The sequence below is a fragment of the Panthera uncia genome, chromosome D4 (assembly GCF_023721935.1).
Source record: "Panthera uncia isolate 11264 chromosome D4, Puncia_PCG_1.0, whole genome shotgun sequence".
Taxonomy (NCBI): Eukaryota; Metazoa; Chordata; class Mammalia; order Carnivora; family Felidae; genus Panthera; species Panthera uncia.
Window position 1 is genome coordinate 6,949,625 of NC_064807.1, and position 18,520 is coordinate 6,968,144.

The 18,520-nt window shown below is 41.9% G+C and overlaps 1 pseudogene; it reads right to left on the bottom strand.

Moving 5' to 3' along the window:
- Positions 1-1,465: 1,465 nt before the first annotated feature.
- On the bottom strand, positions 1,466-2,767 carry LOC125924546 (hypoxanthine-guanine phosphoribosyltransferase-like; annotated as a pseudogene).
- Positions 2,768-18,520: the final 15,753 nt, after the last annotated feature.

The window sequence follows — 18,520 nt, forward strand, 5'->3', positions numbered from 1 at the left end:
ATATCACACTGTGTAACTTTAAGGTGTATAACGTGATGATTTCACATATGTATGTAATGCAAAATGATTACCACAATAAGATTAGTTAACACAGCCATTACCTTACATAGTTCTGATTTGTTTGTGTCTGGTGAGAGCTTTTAAGATCTACTCTCCAAGCAACTTTCAAATACATGATATCATATTGTTAACTGTAGTCCCCATGGTGTACATTACATCCCCAGAACATGTTTATCTTAAAACTGGAAGTCTGTACCCTTTGACCACCTTCACCCACTTCCCCCATCCTCCCAGCAACCACCTATATGCATCTGCTGTTTCTAGGAGTTCAGTTTTGTTTTCTTTTAGATTCCACATATAAATGAGGTCATATAGTATTTGCTTTTCTCTGTCTGACTTATTTTACTTAGCATAATGCCCTCAAGGTTCATCCATGTTGTTACAAATGGCAGAATTTCCTTCACTTTTTCTTTATTTGTTCATCTGTCAGTAGAAACTTAGATTTTTTCCATGTCTGGGCTATTGTGAACAATGCTGCAAGGAACATGGGGGTACCATTATCTCTTTCAGATAGTGATTTCTTCTTCTTCAGGTATTACCCAGAAGAGGAATTGCTGGGTTATAGGGTGGTTCTAGTTTTAATTTTTTGAAGAACCTCTCTACTGTTGTCCGGAGTAGGGCTGTGCCAAATTATATTTTCTTTCTTTCTTTTTAAGTTTATCCATTTATTTTGAGAGAGAGAGAGAGAGAGCACATGCACACACAAGCCGGGGAGGGGCAGAGAGAGAGAAAGGGAGAGAGAGAATCCCAAGCAGGCTTCTTGCTGTCAGCACAGAGCCCAACGTGGAGGCTCAATCTCACAAACTGAGATTATGACCTGAGCTGAAATCAAGAGTTGGACATTCAACCGACTGAGCCACCCCAGTGCCCGACAAATTACATTTTCACTAACAGTGCACAGGGTTCTCTTTTCTCCACATCCTCACCAACATTTGTCAACTCTTGTCTTTTAGATAATAATCATTCAAACAGGTGTGAGGTTATATATCATTGTGGTTTTTATTTCCCTGATGATTCATGATATTGAGTTTTTCATGCACCTGTTGGCCATTTGAGTATCTTCTTTGCAAAAATGTCTATTCAGGGTCTTTGCCCATTGTAAATGGATCATTTGGATTCTTTGTGTGTGTGTGTTTTTGTTTTATTTTGTTTTGTTTTTTTGCTGTTGAGTTGTATGAGGTTTTTTTTTTCATTTATTTTTCTCTAGTCTTTATTATTTCCTTCTACTGGTTTTAGGTTTTGTTTGTTCTTCTTTTTCTAGCTCCTTTAGATGTAAAGTCAGGATGTTTATTTGAGATTTTTCTTTCTTCTTGAGGTAGGCCTGTATTGCTATACAGCTTTTGCTGCATCCCAAAGATTTTTGGACTGTTGTGTTTTCACTTTCATTTGTCTCCATGTATTTTTTTTTTTAAAGAGACAGCCTTTATTGTAAGTATTTTTACACTGAAGAATTCAAAATGTGGTAAAGTTTTCTGGAATTTTCTGATTTGTATTTAAAAGGAACTGTTGACAAAAATTCACTGGAAATCATCTGAACAAGTGAGAAAATACAGTTGATACTACTGGAACAGTAAAATAATTCCAGGACATATGGCTTATCCAACACAATACCTTAGATGCTGTCACTGATATGAAAACTGTTTCTTCCTCTTCTAAATACAAAGTAGTATAATTGTCAATATTCAATCACTTCTGTTCTTTCCTGAATATATAAAAATTAAAATACCAATTCAAAACTAATATATCTTCTTTTCAAATGTTTCTTACAGATACAATTTCATTATTTTCATTCAATAGTGGTGTGGTGTAAGAGATTTTTCATTCACAAGTCAAACAACAATCCACCCAAAGGGAACTGATAGTCTGTATGTTCATAGTGCAAATAAAGACTTCAGGAATTCAACAACTGACATTTCTAAAATACAAAACAGATAAAATTCTTAGGAGATACAGGCACTAAGCTCTACTAGGCAGCTGGCCACAGAACTAGAACATGGGACTGGTGATTCCAAGGGGACTCCAGGCGCTTCCAAACTCAACTTGAAATCTCATTTTAGGCTTTGTATTTTACTTTTCCGGTCTCACTAATGACACAAACATGATTCAAGTCGCTGAAGTATTCATTGTAGTCAAGGGCATATCCTACAACAAACTTGTCTGGGATTTCAAATCCGACCAAGTCTGGTTTATAGCCAACACTTCGAGGGGTCCTCTTCACCAGCAGCCTTGCAACCTTGACCATCTTTGGATTATGCTGCTTGACCATGGAGAGCAAGGTTTGCATTGTTTTGCCAGTGTCAATTATATCCTCAACAATCAAGACATTCTTTCCAGTTAAAGTTGAGAGATCATCGCCACCAATTTCTTTTATGTCCCCTGTTGACTGGTCATTACAGTAGCTCTTCAGTCTGATGAAATCTACAGTCATAGGAATGGATCCATCACTATTTCTGTTCAGTGCTTTGATGTAATCCAGGAGGTCCGCGAAGAATTTATAGCCCCCCTTGAGCACACAGAGGGCTACCATGTGATGGCCACCCATCTTCAACACGTCTCGGGCAAGACGCTAGGTCCTGTCCATAATTAGTCCACCAGGAATAAACGCCTTTTCCAAATCCTCAGCGTAATGATGAGGTATACAAAATAAATCTAGGTCATAACCTGGTTCATCATCACTAACCACAACGATGGGGCTGCAGGTCGCCATAACTGAGCCGATGGGCGCATGCGCTGAGAGTAGCCTGAGGAGGAGGAAGCCGGAAGCGCAACAGAGGAGGAGGCGGAGGCTCCGCAGAAGGCGGAGACCCGTGGGAGAGCGGAAAGAGCCACTGGCTCATGCGCTCTAGGCGGCCACCACCGCCGCCCTGCCTCCATGTATTTTTTTAGTTGACCCCATTCATTGCTTAATGGCATGTTATTTAATTTCTATGTATTTGTGCTCTTTCCACACTTTTTCTTGTAGTTGATTTCTAGTTTCATAACATTGTGGCTGGAAAAGATGCATGATATAATTTCAATCTTTTTAAATTTGTTGAGATGTTTCTGTAGTTCTCTGTTCCTCCTCCTCTTCTCTTAAGGTTTGCTGGCATTCTTTGGTGATATATTTGGATTCCTTTCTCTATTTTTTGCATATCTATTCCCAGTTTTTGATTTGTGGGTGCCATTAGATTTATGCATATGGCAGTCTTTATTAAGTTGATGGTCACTTAAGTTTAAGCCCATTCTAAAAGCACTAAATTTTTACTCCCCCCACCCCATCCTGAAACTTTAGGTAGATGGTGTCATACTTTACATCCCTTTATTTCGTGGACCCATGGGTCACGGATTTATTCTGTGGCTGATTTTAATAGATATATTTAATTTTATTGATTTTGTACTCCCTAATTTTTTTTATTCCTGTTTATGGTCTTTCATTTCCACTCATAGAGACCTCTTTAACGTTTCTGGTAGGGCTGGTCTAGTGGTTATGAATTCCTTTAACTTTTGTTTATCTAGAAAACTCTTTATCTCTCTTCTATTCTAAATGATAGCCTTGCTGGATAGAGTATTCTTGGGTACAGGGTGTTTTTTCTTTCAGCACTTTTAGTATATCATGGCAATCCCTTCTGGCCTGCAAAGTTTCTGCTGACAAATCAACTGATAGCCTTATGGGGTTTCCCTTCTATATAAATGTTTTCTTTTCTCTTGCTGTTTTACAAATTCTCTCTTTATTACTACTTTTTGCAATTTTAATGACTATGTGTGGACCTCCTTGGGTTGATTTTGTTGGGGGGATCTCTGTGCCTCCTGGATCCAGATAACTGTTTCCTTCTCCAGACTTGGCAAGTTTTCAACTATTCTTTATTCAAATACATTTTCTGCCCCCTTTCACTCTCTTCTCCTACTGGGATCCCTGTAATGTGAATGTTATTATGTTTTATAGTGTCCCTGAGTTCCCTTAATGTATTTTCATTTTTTATTATTCTTTTTTTCTCTCCTGTTCAGCCTGATTGCTTTCCACTTCTCTGTCCTCCAGGTTGCTGATCCGTTCTCCTCCTTCCTCTAGTCTACTATTTATTCCCTCTACTGTATTTTTAATTTTGGTCATTGCGTTTTTCATCTCTGATTGGTTCTGTTTTATGTTTTCTATCTCTTTGTTGAGGGTCTCACTAATATCCTCCACTCTTTTCTCAAGTCCAGTAACTATATTTATGACCTTTACTTTAAATTCTCTGTCAGTCATGTTACTTATCTCTGTTTAGTTTAGGTTTCTTGCTGTGATTTGTCTTGTTCTTTCATTTAGGACACATTCCTCTGTCTCCTTCTTTTGTTAACTCTGTTTCTATGTGTTAGGAAAGTCAGGTATGTCTCCTGCTCTGAAAGTCATGGCCACTGGGGATGGGGTGGGGAAAAATGAAAAAAAAAAAGAAAAGAAAAAAATAAAGTCGTGGCTTTAGGAAGAAGAGTCCTGGAGTGCAGTGTCCCCTGTTCACCAGACCCTGACACTTCAGAAATATTGCATGTGTGTGTTCTGTGTGCTCTACTGTTTTTTCCCCTAAGAAGCTTTTGTTGGTGGGTGGGGCTTTCAGTCAGACCAGGTGTATGCTGTCAGCCTGCTTGCTGGGGTTATAGTTGGAGTGATGTGTGTGGTGATCTTCTCCTCACCCTGGGGCAGGAATCACTTTGGAGTGATGCCAGCCCCTATTGGGGCTGCCTGCACATTGCTTGGCTGTGGCACCACTTTGGATGGACTCTGGCCAAGGGCATGTTGGAGGGTGGGGGTCCACAGGAGAACACAGGGTAGGACATGTGGTGCCAACAAGGTCCACATGGTGAGCTGCAGGAGGGGACCCACAGCTCCCAGGAAAACTGTAGAGATCAGATGGGTTGGAGAAGACCTACTTAAATGATTTTGGGTGTCAACCTCTTATCAGATATGTGATTTGTAAATATTTTCACCTGTTCTATAGGCTACCTTTTCATTTTGTTGGTTGTTCCTTTTGTTTTTTTGTAGTCCCACTTGTTTATTTTTGCTTTTGTAACTCTGCTTTTGGTGTCAGATCCATACAATCATTGCCAAAACCAGTGTCAAGGAGTTTTCCTCCTATGTTTTCTCATAGGGTTTTACAGTTTCAGGTCTTACGTTTAAGTCTTTAATATACTTCAAGTTAATTTCTGTGGGTGGGATAAGATAGGGCTCCACTTCCATTCTTTTGCATGTGAATATCCGGTTTTCCTACTACCATTTATTGAAGAAACTGTCTTTTCTACATTTAATATTCTTGGCTATTTTGTCAAGTATTAGATGGCTGCATACATGTGGGTTTACTTCTCTGCTCTCAATTCTGGTCTGTTGATCTATGTGTGTGTGTGTGTGTGTGTGTGTGTGTGTGTGTTCTGCCAGTACCATACTGTTTTGATTACTATGGTTTTGTAATATAATATATAATATGTAATATATAATATGTAATATATAGTGATGCCTCCAACTTTGTTCTCCTCAGGATTCCTTTGATTATTCCGAGTCTTTTGTGGTTTCACATGAATTTTAGGATCATTTTTTTCTACTTCTGTAAAAAAAATGCCATTGGAATCTTGATAGGAATTGCATTCAATGTATAGATAACTATGGGTAGAATGGGACATTTTAACAATTTTAATTCTTCTTTCTACTCTGTCTTAAAGTCTCTGTGGGATTAGTTCTTTTTTTAATGTTATTTATTTTTGAGACAGAGAGTGTGTGCATGAGCAGGGGAGGGGCAGAGGAGTGGGGTACAGAGGATCCAAAGTGGGCTCAGTGCTGATAGCAGAGAGCCCCATGTGGGACTTGAACTCATGAACTGTGACATCATGACCTGAGCCGAAGTCAGACATTTAGCCGACTGAGTCACCCAGGTGCCCCGAGATTAGTTCTTTAAGTGTCACAAGTGGAAAATGTATCCCCTATGTAAGAACTATAGATGTTTTATGTTAAAAAGAGAAACATGGGAATTTATCCATTTCTTTGGACTAATAAGTCAACATGATTATAAAGAAACACAAAAGAAGGTGAAATGCAATAAGATGCTTGCTGAACTAATTTCTGAGGTCTCAGAACTTCAGTGTCTTTTATCTTGATTTTTGTGGTTCATTTTAGAAGATGAGGATAACGCAGAAAAAGAGTCACATATTCATGTCCTGAGCCTTGTGAGAAAATTCCTGGTTTGGTAAAAGAAGTTAGGACATTTACAATTCCCAGAGAGGAAGTCTGACAAGTCTTAACACTTCTTAAAAATTCTTAATTCCCTGAGGATAGGAACAAAACTTCCTCAAATCTTTCATCAAATAGGGCTCATTTCATATCAAAGAATTAACAAGCCTCCTTAAGGACCTAACATAGAACCACGGGGTAATTAGGCTCATTTGGGGCTCAGGCTCTTCAAGATCTCTTATTTTTAAAACACTTCAGATCTGAAATGCCTTGTCAGAACTAGAAAGAAAGAAAAAAGACAAATCCCCACTGCATGCAGATATGTGGGGGGGCGGGGAAGCAACCTTCTTTATTTGCCTCTTTCCTTTCCTGCCTTGCTAATGATTTCTTATTTTTCTTATGCTACTTCTAATTTAAGCTCCTCTTGGTATGTTTTCTCCTACTTTCTGTTCTGAGAGATATTAAGAGAATGTGTTCCTAAGAGCTCTCAGTATTTAAAACTGGGGAAAAGAATGGTGTTGCTCTAGTCAGAACATCCAGATACACTTGTTTTAAATATATATGGCTGCAGGTTCTTCACGGGGCTAGTGTGGCCAGGGAGTGCCATACGAGTGTGTGCTCACATTTCGGCACGGCAACAGTCATCGATCAAGTTTGGAAAGAAGTTGCGGTATATGTGCAGAGTTCCCTCACCACAGTCTCTTGTTTGATCTGATTTTAACACCAGTTCTGTGACACTGGGACTTCCAATGCTACCGTATAATTGAAGATTAAGTTACAGACCCAGTGTCTGGGAGATCCCTGGTGATCTCCTCCTTCTCCTCCCCCTTCCTGACTCCTTTGTCCTTTCTCCATCCACACATATATCTCAGAGTGCCCGTGTTCTCACACGGCAGCCTGAGATCCACTTTTGACTGGTCCACCACTGATCCATGAAATTATCCTTCCCCAAGGTCGTAGTTCATTCACCTTAAGATGGGTGCTTTACCCAAACAAGTTAAGCAGGGCTTATCTCTGGGATTTTAAAAACTAGAGCCGAGACTTCAGCACCTCTTCAGTGGCACAAGGTTTTAGAGTATTTGTCTCTACCATTCTACTAAAAACAGCTCTTGTCAAGGTCACCTGTGAACCTTCTGTGGTTGTATCATTGGCCAGTTCTCAGGACTCATTTTTCTCCATCGCTCAGCAGCATGTAGCATCCTGATCACTTTTCCCTCCTCCATTATCTCCAGGTGGCTTCTGGACACCACTCTCTTGCTTCTCCTCCTACCTTGCTGGCTATCCCTTCCCAGTCTTCTATGCAGGTTTGTTCCCAGCTCCCGGTTTTTAAAGGCTGGAGAGCTCCAGGGCTCAGTCTTCAGATTTCTTTTATTCTCTGCCTTGGGCTATCTTTGATTCTCTCCTTTTTTTTTTTTTTCCTCCAAATCTAATATCTCAGCACATAATGCTGACTGCCTTCAAAATATATTCAGTATGGCTACTTCTCACCAACTCTACCACATGATTTCTTACCCAGCCACATATTCTCTCACCTACATTGTTGAAATAGTCTCACCTCCTCCATCTTGCCCTCCTATCCTTTAATCTCTACATACAGCCAGAGTGGTTCTACTAAAACATGAATCAGATCCTGTCATTTTTCTCAGCTCAGTATTTTCCAATGACTTTCCTTTCCAGAGTAAAAGCCCAGATCCTTACAGTTACCTTGGATCTATATGGTCTGGCCATTGCTACCTTTCCGATCTTGTCTCTCAGCTCTTTCCTTTCCCCTGTGTCTATGCTGCCACGCTAGCCCTCTTGTTTATCCTCAAACATGTCAAGAGCATGTTCTCACTTCAGAGTTTTCGTGTTTGCCCGTCCACCAAATATTCTTATTACTTTCTCCCTAACTCCTTTATTTGTTCAAACAATACCAAACATGAGAAGACTTTCCCTGGCCACATTTATAAAATAACATGTGCCACCACCTGGCAGTCCCCTGCCCCTTTTGCTGGTTATTTTTTTTCCCACAGCAGTTACCACTACCTGGTATATTATTTGTACATTTGTTTAGTGCGCAACTTTCTCCGTTCCACTAGAATAGAAGATCCCTGAGGGCAGACATTTTCCTTGTCACCACTGTGCTCCTAGTGCCAGAATGGTTCATGGCATACAGTCAGTCTCTAAAGCAATAGCTGATTGAGTGAATAAACAAGCCTGAGTCTAGAGCTGTGGGAGACTGTGTTTCTTAGCAAGTAGAGAAAGCCAGTGTGAAATAAGAGAGAACAAAGCCAGCATGCTGGTGGGAGCAGAGACCAGGTGAAAGATGAGTGAGTACTGGTTGAGCTCGGTTTCCTGATGGTTTCTGATGTGTTCAGGTGCATTTTGGATCACCTGCTGCTTGGTGGTTCAGTCCTCCCATGGCATCCCTGGACTTTTGTGGCCTTGTGTTCTGCCAGGGTCCTAATGAGTACACCAAAGTCATATACACAGAAGGAGCTGTGGGCAGGACCAGAACCCAGATCTTGGATTTTCAATCTAGCATCATACTAGGTGTTTCTGCAGTTTAAAGCCCTTATGTAATTACACAGCCCAGAGATATTTGTGCCCAAATCCACTTGAACCAAGGCCCCAGAAGGTGTCAAAGGTGAATGAGGTCCTGCTAAACTTTCTAAATATCTGCTTTCCTCCTGCCAGAGGGTGCAATCAGTTTCTTATGTAAACATATATTTTCAGGATCTAGAAAGAACAACACATCATCGTTGACTGTCCCATTATTGATCACTTCATGGTGATATTAAGAATAGAGTGTTTTAGGGGCGCCTGGGTGGCTCAGTCGGTTAAGCGGCCGACTTCAGCTCAGGTCACGATCTTGCCGTCCGTGAGTTCGAGCCCCGCGTCGGGCTCTGGGCTGATGGCTCGGAGCCTGGAGCCTGCTTCCGATTCTGTGTCTCCCTCTCTCTCTGCTCCTCCCCCGTTCATGCTCTGTCTCTCTCGGTCTCAAAAATAAATAAAAAACGTTAAAAAATTAAAAAAAAAAAGAATAGAGTGTTTTAAAAAATTATTTGCATAAATGACTGGAGAGATCCTATGATGTTGTTTTGGAAGAAATGTTAGAGGCAACTTCATCCATCTAGAGAAATGCTATGATTGATTAAAGATAACTTGGTTAGTGACAGAGCTAGAGCTAGAACCCCAGTATCACACAGCTGTTTGACTTTCAACTCAGGCTCTTTTTACTGCACAAGATGCCTCATTTTTCCTTTTTCCTTTGTCCTTTCAACCCCACCCTGTTCTCTGAGGTTATGTACACCTGTGTAAACTCTATTATCCCTCCATCAATAAATTGTGGATCATGCTACTTCGTTGTCTCCAGGGAGTGTGGTGACACATTTTAAATGAACTCAGGGTAACCAAAGAGTGTTAGATGGAAGGCAATCTCATACAAGCTGTGAATGAAATATAAATCAATCCAAACTCAGCAATTTATGGACTCACCCATGTGAAAGAATAATAACTTTAGATTATGTCCTAAAGGCAGGTTTAAGGGTCACCATGAGTAGACTTTTTTTATATTTCTATTTTAGAATGAGATACTGATTATTATCTTAGAGCTAAATTCTACTTTGCACTATCTGTCCTGCAGTCTGGAAAAAAGTATAAATTACCTAATGAAGTGTGAAAACACTAAATGCTTCTTAATTCTTGATAGTTTTAGAAGGATGAATGATATAAGAATAAGGAAGAGCTATAGCAAATATTTAGGAGAATTAAAATATATATCTTTATATTTGCATGATTCCAGGTTATATGAGATAAAGTTTCTTCAAATCTGGAAGACCCATCTCAGGATGCCAGCAAGGAGATGTATCACTTTCAACTATATGTTCTTTTTTTGAGTAATCCTATTCATATTGAAATCATGGGAATGAGAACCTAAATTGGCTCAGTCTGACATAACACCCACTGACCAGAGGAAAGCAGGATACATTCCCTGCAGTAGGGAAGTTCTAGTTCCCCAAGACAGAAGTGAGAAGACATGCATGCCGAAAAATGAGAAATAACAGGTGTCCCCTAAATTCCCCTGGATTTGTTCTTTTGCCATTTCCCCCATGTTGTCATAACGTGTTGGGAAATAGCAGAGTATAGGGCAAAGAGACCTGGAATAGATTCTGAGTCTTGAATTTGACCTTCATCTCTGCGTAACATTAGACAAGTCATATATATAACCTTTTGGGTACTTGGTTTTCTCATCTGTAAAATTGGAGAGCTTTAATGTGTTGTTGCCAAGATTTCTTCCCGCTTCATAGGGGAAGAATTTATGGCACAAACTTGGGCGCTGTCCACGGTTCTGCCAAGTTAAAGTGAAATCTTTATAACTGTACTTCAGGGCTTTATTGTGATAAACACCCCCAATGAGAATTTATTCTGTTTAAACATCAAGATTCTGATGGCATAGACTCAAGTAGCCACCCAGATTGGGGTGGCTGAGAGCTGTGGAAGATGTCTTGGGCTGGGAATTAAGAGATGTAGTGCAACGCTCATCTGTGCTTTGGTCTCTCTGACATTCGTCTACTCTTCACTTACACACCGCGATTTTCTTTTGGTCACTCAGTTATCTGGTATCGGTCCATACAATTCAGGTAGAGCCGAATTTACCCTCCACACTCCACCTCCATTTAGCCCACTTTGTTATGGTGAAAAATTGCAGGTCTGTACAAGATTCCAGGGGCTGAGTCATGTGAACTTTCTAAGGTGCTGGCTTTAGTGACAAGCACCAGTCAGGGAAAGCTCAGCTCCTTTGGAGCATGAATTGGGAAGAAAAAAACAGTGAAAAATAATGCAAAAGGGAGACAAAAAAGGACCTAGATGTTGGATGGGCTTTCCTCAGGTGCTGAGGAGATTCAGAAGATTAACTTCATTCCACAACCTCCCATCCAAAGAGGTAGAGTCACCTGAGTCCCTGAGGAAGGTGTCCTCCATGAAGTAACCCATTGCTGAGAAAATTTCAGCATCTCCTCCAATAGATCAGTAGTACTTAGAGTCAAAGACCACTGTAGAAGCCAAGTAAGGTTCCAGAAGGGAGATCAGTGGCTACACCTGAGTAAGAAAGAAGAGTCTAATTTCAGTTCCACATACATAGAGATTCTGGCTGGGACCACGGACATAAAATGAGCATTTAGTGCTCTGAGGTCAATATAATCACATGTGCAAGTTATTGCAAGAACATAATGGATGATCATGTTGGCTGATGGTGGTGTTGAGGGGAGACTGCTCAGGGACAGTTTCCTTGTGGGAATAAGAGCCAAGCCATCATAAAAGAAACATGCGAATTAGTGGAGAGAGGCTCATTGCAGGCTTAAGGGACAGGGGGCAAGGGGCAGGGGCAGCAGAGTGACCATCAATGGGCACGTTTGTGAGCATCAGTAGGTGTGTTTGTTGAATCACGTGCTGTTCAGTGCGGCTGGACCCTGAGTCCAAGGCAAGGACAGGTGGGAGACAGAGCTGGAGAAGGCAGCAGGGCACGGATCTTGGAGGGCCTTTGATACCATGAGAAAGAACTTGGACATTTCCCTGTAGATCAGAGGTCACACACTGGTAAACCATGGGCTAATTTTTACCCTTAGGTGTTTTGTTTGGCCGATACAACATTATTTTACCATTGTAGGTGAGCGATGAATCATGGGAATCTACTCCTGAAGCTAAAAGCACACTGTATACACTGTATGTTAGCTACCTTGACAATAATTTTTATTTAAAAAATAAACATAAAAAATAATTGAAATAGCTTTAAAATTTTTTTTAAATTTCCACTTTGTTGATGGTTTCTGTTGCTGTGCAGAAGCATTTTAGTTTGATGTAGTAGTACTTTTTTATTTTTGATTTTGCTGCTTGCGGATTTAAAAATTGGGTGGCTTCACGTATCCAAAGATCTAGATTTCTGGTCTCTCTTGAAAAAAATGAGAGGATCTGGCAATCCAGGGCCTCTATACACTGATATAGGTGAAGATTACCTGGAGACAAATAAGAGCTCTCCTCCCTGGATGGGCACATGTGTTTCGAGCTCATTGCTGTCCCCAGTGCTCTCCACTGGTTCCTCAGCTGGTGTCTGGCTCCTGTCTCTCTCTCTCTCTCTCTCTCTCTCTTTATCCGCATGGCCCTGTTGTTGAGAGAGGATCTGTAGTGGGACTCAGTTACCTGCATCTAGAGTTGAAGTTTCCCCCCATGGTGTATAACCAAGTTTAGGTCATTTAATCCTTCTGGTGTTCAGTTTCTTAATTTCTTAAATCCAGACTGGTTAACTTCCAAGATCCCTTCCTGCTTCATCACTCTATGATTCTTATATCATTAAAACAGTGATAAAAATGCTCTAGTATTGTCCAGCTTGCAAAAATTCCATACGCTTTTTTTTTAATAGCCCTTGTGAGTTAAATACTGTGTTCTCGATTAAAGAGATGTGTGAACTGAGGTCCGGAGAGGCCAAGATACTAATCCTGTGCCCTTTCTCCCATGCTACACTACACAGTAATGCTGTGCTTGAATTTCTCTTTTCTGATGTTCCCCAGGGTCGGTGCATAACAAATACAATGACAAAATACAACCAACTAGCATGCATGAGATAAAAAATATGAGATATAATTCCGATGCAATGGGACAGTTTCCATATGATAAAAAATAGTAGTCTTGTCTAATTTTTTTTTAAACTCCATGTTTCTTGTAAGATGTTTTGGCACCCTACAGAAGAAGGAGCTAAAAACTGAGCTCCCAAGTAGGCTTTTACTCACTTCTTTTCAGATAATTTATTCAAGCACAAAATCTTTGAAGCCATTTTGTAATCAAGTCTGAAAACGATTTACAATCCTAAGGTTCAGGAATGCTGGGACTAGCATGAAAGGGTATACCTGCAGGGAACGCGGATGTCCCTGGTTGCATATATGCCGGGGGCTTTGGCTCTTCATCTGTGTTCCTCTGAGGGGAGAGGAAGGTGGACTTCTAGGGAGGCAATGGCTTGCTGTCCTCATGATAACCCACAACGTAATGGGAATGCCACACTTGTGAAGTCGTGTCCAGCAACCAGATGTTCTGCTTCATCCAGGCGAACGTGAAGTTGCTGGAAAAGAGAGACTGCCACACGTGGAATGAATAGGAGTCTGGCTTAATGATTCTAATATGACAGACAGACCAGAGCCAAGAGCTGATCATTCGTATGCATTCAAGAGCAGTGTGTAAACTGGAAGACAATTAAGATCATGATGCTAACACAGACAGAAAGGCTAGGGGAAAACTTAGTATGTGATTATGTATAGCTTCTGATGGGGGAACGTTGCTGGGATGTCTTTATCATTGTGTGTGTGAAGCATAATAAATATAATATGGGGTCTCTGGGTGGCTCAGTCGGTTAAGCATCTGACTCAGTTTCAGCTCAGGTCATGATCTCACAGTTTGTGAGCTCTGACAGTGTGGAGCCTGCTTGGGATTTCTCTCTCCCTCTCTCTCTGCCCCTCCCCAGCTTACTCTCTCTCTCTCTCTCTCTCTCTCTCTCTCTCTCAAAATAAATAAATAAACATTAAATTTTTTTTTTAAAAAATGTAATGCCCTTGGGAATTAAATAATATATATAATTTTGCAGAAAAGACTTTGTATGTTTGAGATACTGACTGGGGAAAGGAGATTCTGAGCTGAACGAGAAAAACCCAAGACTGCATCTCAGACAATCAGCTCCCACCACTTCTGCTCGTCACTCCGGTGGTCAAGCACCGGATGAAGAGAGTTCTCTGCCTTTGGCAGTAGTCATGTCCCTTAATCTTCCCCAGGGTTCCTCCTCTGTGTCCATTCACTGGTACCTCACACTGCTGTTGGGAGTCAGGTCTCCTTGTTTCTACTGCAGAAAAGCTTGGGATCAAACCACTCTGCAACCAGGTCCCAGACTGGGGTGCACACGCCAGTATTGTGGTGTCTCAGTTGGAATAACATAGTCTTGTCTTCTCAGAGCCTAGCTCTTTGAACCCAGCCCAGCTAAGCTATTTTCTTTTCCTTGGGAAAAACAAGGAGTTTCCTAACAGAGTTGCCAGGGCAACCCAGAGTTTAGGTCAAATCTGCTTTCTTTGCGGTCGCTTGACATGTAAGCATATTATTGTTGGACCTCACTGTCACTTTCAGAACTGGTCTCCGGAAGCATGTTTCACAAGTGTTTTCTCTAATGGCGTCCTCTTGATCCCTTTAATCCCATCTTATCTCCCTTTTCAACCCTAGTAATTTTCTTCTCCATCATTGATCCCCCCAATTTTAGTCTCCTTAGTTGGGTGACACTTTTTTTTTTGATTCCTTGCTCTGACCTTAAGATCCCTGCACTTTCTTTCTTTCTTTCTTAAAATAAGTTTGTTTATTTATTTTGAGAGAGACAGAGAGTGTGTGAGCAGGGTAGGGGCAGAGAGAAAGAGAGAGAGAGATTCCCAAGGAGACTTTGCACTGTCAGTGCAGAGCCTGATGGAGGGCTTGAACTCACAAACCGTGAGATCATGACCTGAGCCGAAATCAAGAGCTAGAGGCTTAACCAACTGAGCCACCCAGGCACCACCCCCCATTGTTTCTTTTTCTGGTAGTCAACTTCGAAATCATGAATGGGAATTTCCTTAAACAGGAGAGAAGAGACTTCTGGTCAGCTTGGAAAAGTAAATTTATATTCTGTTACCTTCTCTGCTCCAAGATGCAGACACAACAAATAAAATGTAAAAAAAAAAAAAAGAAAGAAATTAAAAACATTAAATGGAACCTCCTGCGATTACAGTTCTTGTAGATTAAAATCATCAAATTTTAGAAATTTTATATGGTTCATCGTAAAATAGAAATGGACTGAAAACACAAGCTGACTCTCCCTGTGTCTCAGAAATGAACAAACAATGTAAGTGGTGAGTGGGGCTGGCGTTACAGGCTTGCTTGGTCTGGAAGCAGGCTTCACTCTCTTGGGTAATAGGGACTTGAAAATGTCTCATGAGAGTTGGAGGACTGGATGCTCGATTGTTACTTGAAGGTGTTGGAATGGGACTCGATGTCTCATAAAAGACTGCGGGGCGGGGAGCGGGGCAACTGCTACCAACGAATGCTTGGACCCCGTGCATCCTGGCACATGTATGATTTCGGAGGAAGGAGGGCACAGGCTCCGTGGTTTGACCAGCAACTGAACCAGACTGTCTGCTGACTGCGCGGTTTAATGGGCAATATCCGAGTTGTCACCCCAGGGCTTTTCTATTTATTTTTAATTTTTTTTAAGTTTATTTATTCTTGAGGGGGAGAGGGAGGGGCAGAGAGAGAGGGAGACCCAGAATCCAAAGCAGGTGCCAGGCTCTGAGCTGTCAACACAGAACCCGATGCGGGGCTCGAACTTACAAACTGCAAGATCATGACCGGAGCTAAATTTAGATGCTTAACCAACAGAGCCACCCATCTGCCCCTAAATCTGTCTTTAAATACTGGGTAGATGCAGGATCATCTAAATTAATTATCAAAGGACTTTTTTAAAGAGGATCCTGTTTGAGGGTCAGGAGACCCAGAGAAGGCAGAGGGACATTTGCCTTGCTGTCCCAAGAGAAGAGCGGAGAATGCGGTCAGCTCTTGGGAACTCTAACTTCTGACGAGTCCTTCTGGGATTTCGCCCAGTCCCCCTGCCGTTGAACGCCATCCTCTCATTCAGGGTACCCTATCAGTTGTAGTTCTGGGTGTGAAACAGACAATGGGGAGAGGGAAGATGATGGGGTGTGGAAAGAAGAATGAAAGACGTAAGCAAAGAAAGTGTCTGCCAGGCCCGTCACCCCACGATGGAAAAGAGGAGACTCCAACAGTTCTTTAGGTCAGCCTCATCCAGACCCTGTCCGGCAGCCCAGAGCGGCTTATTTCCACGGAGCACCTCAGAGAATTGCATGTGAGAGATGGAATCCGGAGCGCGAGCTGTATTAATGGTTGTGAACAAACCCAGTTCTCATGTGTCACGTCGAGTGCGAATCAGACGGTTTAGTAGGACACGGTGTGCCGACTCTGTCCTGATGTGTTTCTTGAATTCAGATCTTCGAGTCTCTGGTGACGTTATAACTGACTGGTGGCCCCGACTGCACACGCTTTGGCGTCTCTTCCCAGCACACAACTCGGCACTGGGCTTGCAGTAGGGAGGGGGACTGATGCAGCATTAAACTGTACATTAGGATGAGAACTCCTCATTGTCAACATTTAGAATTGTTTTTAATGCTTATTTATTTTCAGAGAGACAGAGAGACAGAGAGTGTGAGTGAGGGAGGGGCAGAGAGACAGGAAGACCCAGAATCCGAAGCAGGCTCCAGGCTCCGAGCTGTCAGCACAGAGCCCGACGCGGGGCTCAAACCCAAGAACCATGAGATCGTGACCTGAGCCAAAGTCAGATGCTCAACTGACTGAGCCCCCCAGGTGCCCCTGTCAACATTAAAAAAAAAAATTTTCTTTATTTTTGAGAGAGAGAGAGAGAAAGAGAAAACAAGTGGGGAAAGGGCAGAGAGAGAGGGAGACAGAGGATCCACAGCAGGCTCTGTGCTGAGAGCAGACAACCCAATGCGGGGCTTGAACTCACAAACCATGACATCATGACCTGAGCCAGAATCGGACACTTGACAGACTGAGCCACCCTCGTTGTCAAGATGTTTAATTTTTAACTTAACAGAATGGGAAAAGCCAGGATGTCTTCTGTGGAGCTGAAGGGAGTTGGAGTGAAACTTGTAGGCACGCTGGAGATATGGAAGGAAGAAGGGCTTCTTTACCTCTGGGTGGAGGACCACAGAGGCCTGACACGGAAGACCTCTTCGTGTCCATCCCTCCGTCCCCTTAGCAAATATTCATTGAATACGCACAATGCTCTGTAATCAAATGCTTTTGGTATTTGCTGGTGTCCTCTGAGATTGCCTTCCGTTCTCTGTAAAGTTTCTGTTTATCTTTACATCTGTCCTCAGATACCCTCCTCTTTGGAAAAGCTTTCCATGACCCCATAGACCATCTTAGATGCCTCTTTTCCTAGGTACTGCTTTGACCTGGACATACCCCCAGAAAATAAATTACAGTGTTGTAGTGTAAACACCTGTTCCAGGGATGACTCTTACGGGCTGTCTCTACCACCTCTGGCACCAGTAGAGCATCTGGCACACGGCAGATACGCCTAAATATTTGTGGGATAAATGAATGCGTAAATTACTATTCACATTAAACGTCAGAATGAGGCAGTGGCCGTGAGTCCTCCCAGTTTTGAGGCTTCCACTCAATGGCAGTTTGCGCAGACCCTTCCTTGAATATCAGAACAGATTTCTCCAGCAGCAGGTGGCTGAAGGGATTCCTGTTCCGAACGTGACTGAAGTCAATGCTTTCAACTCAGATGGCTTCTAACAGACAAAACCGACAGGCTTGAGTCAAGGAGTGTAAGTAGTTCTTTGTAGGGATCTGGAAATGAGGGCCCAGCTAAAGGCTTCCGACTTCACAGCTCTACCTTTATGCAAATCATTTCTCAGTATCCAAATGAGTTGGCAAAATGAAGTCTGTATTTTATCATGACATACCCTTCCAGGAATTTCAATAGTTAGCTATAAATCTTTGTACACATTAACTGAGGAACTTTTCCAAGGAAAGTTTATTTTAGATTGAGACCATGATAATCAGAGCAACATTTATATAGCTCTATAGCTGAATTGGTTTTCTGGGCATGTTAGTTGGGTAAAACCATTTCTTTGCAGATATTTTCAGGTTATAAAAACCTGAGAAGTAAGCTTTTGTAGACCAATCTGGGACTCTAACTCCTATTGCCTTTACTATGTTAGAAAACAGTCTGGGGGCGCCCGGGTGGCTCAGTCGGTTGAGTGTCTGATTCTTGATTTCCACTCAGGTCATGATCCCGGGGTCATGAGGTTGAGCCCTGCATCAGTGTCTATGCTCAGCATGGAGACTGCTTAAGATTCTCTCCCTCTGCCCCTCTCCCCAGCTCATGTATACTCAAGAAAGAAAGAAAGAAAGAGAGAGAGAGAGAGAGAGAGAGAGAAAGAAGGAAAGAAAGGAAGGAAGAAAGAAAGAAGAGAAAGAAAGAAAAGGAAGGAAGGAAGGAAACAGTCTATTTCAAAAAACAAATTTACAAACAGATTTTTGGAACACAATGCTTATGTGTATACTTCTCGACAACTTTCAGTAGCTCCCTATTGCCACTGAACATTTGATCTTTAAACCTGCTCTTCAGAGCCCATTTACCTTTCCATACCGATATCTTACAAGCCAACTGGAGCCATATGCGCTTACGCTACATTGCTTTCTGAC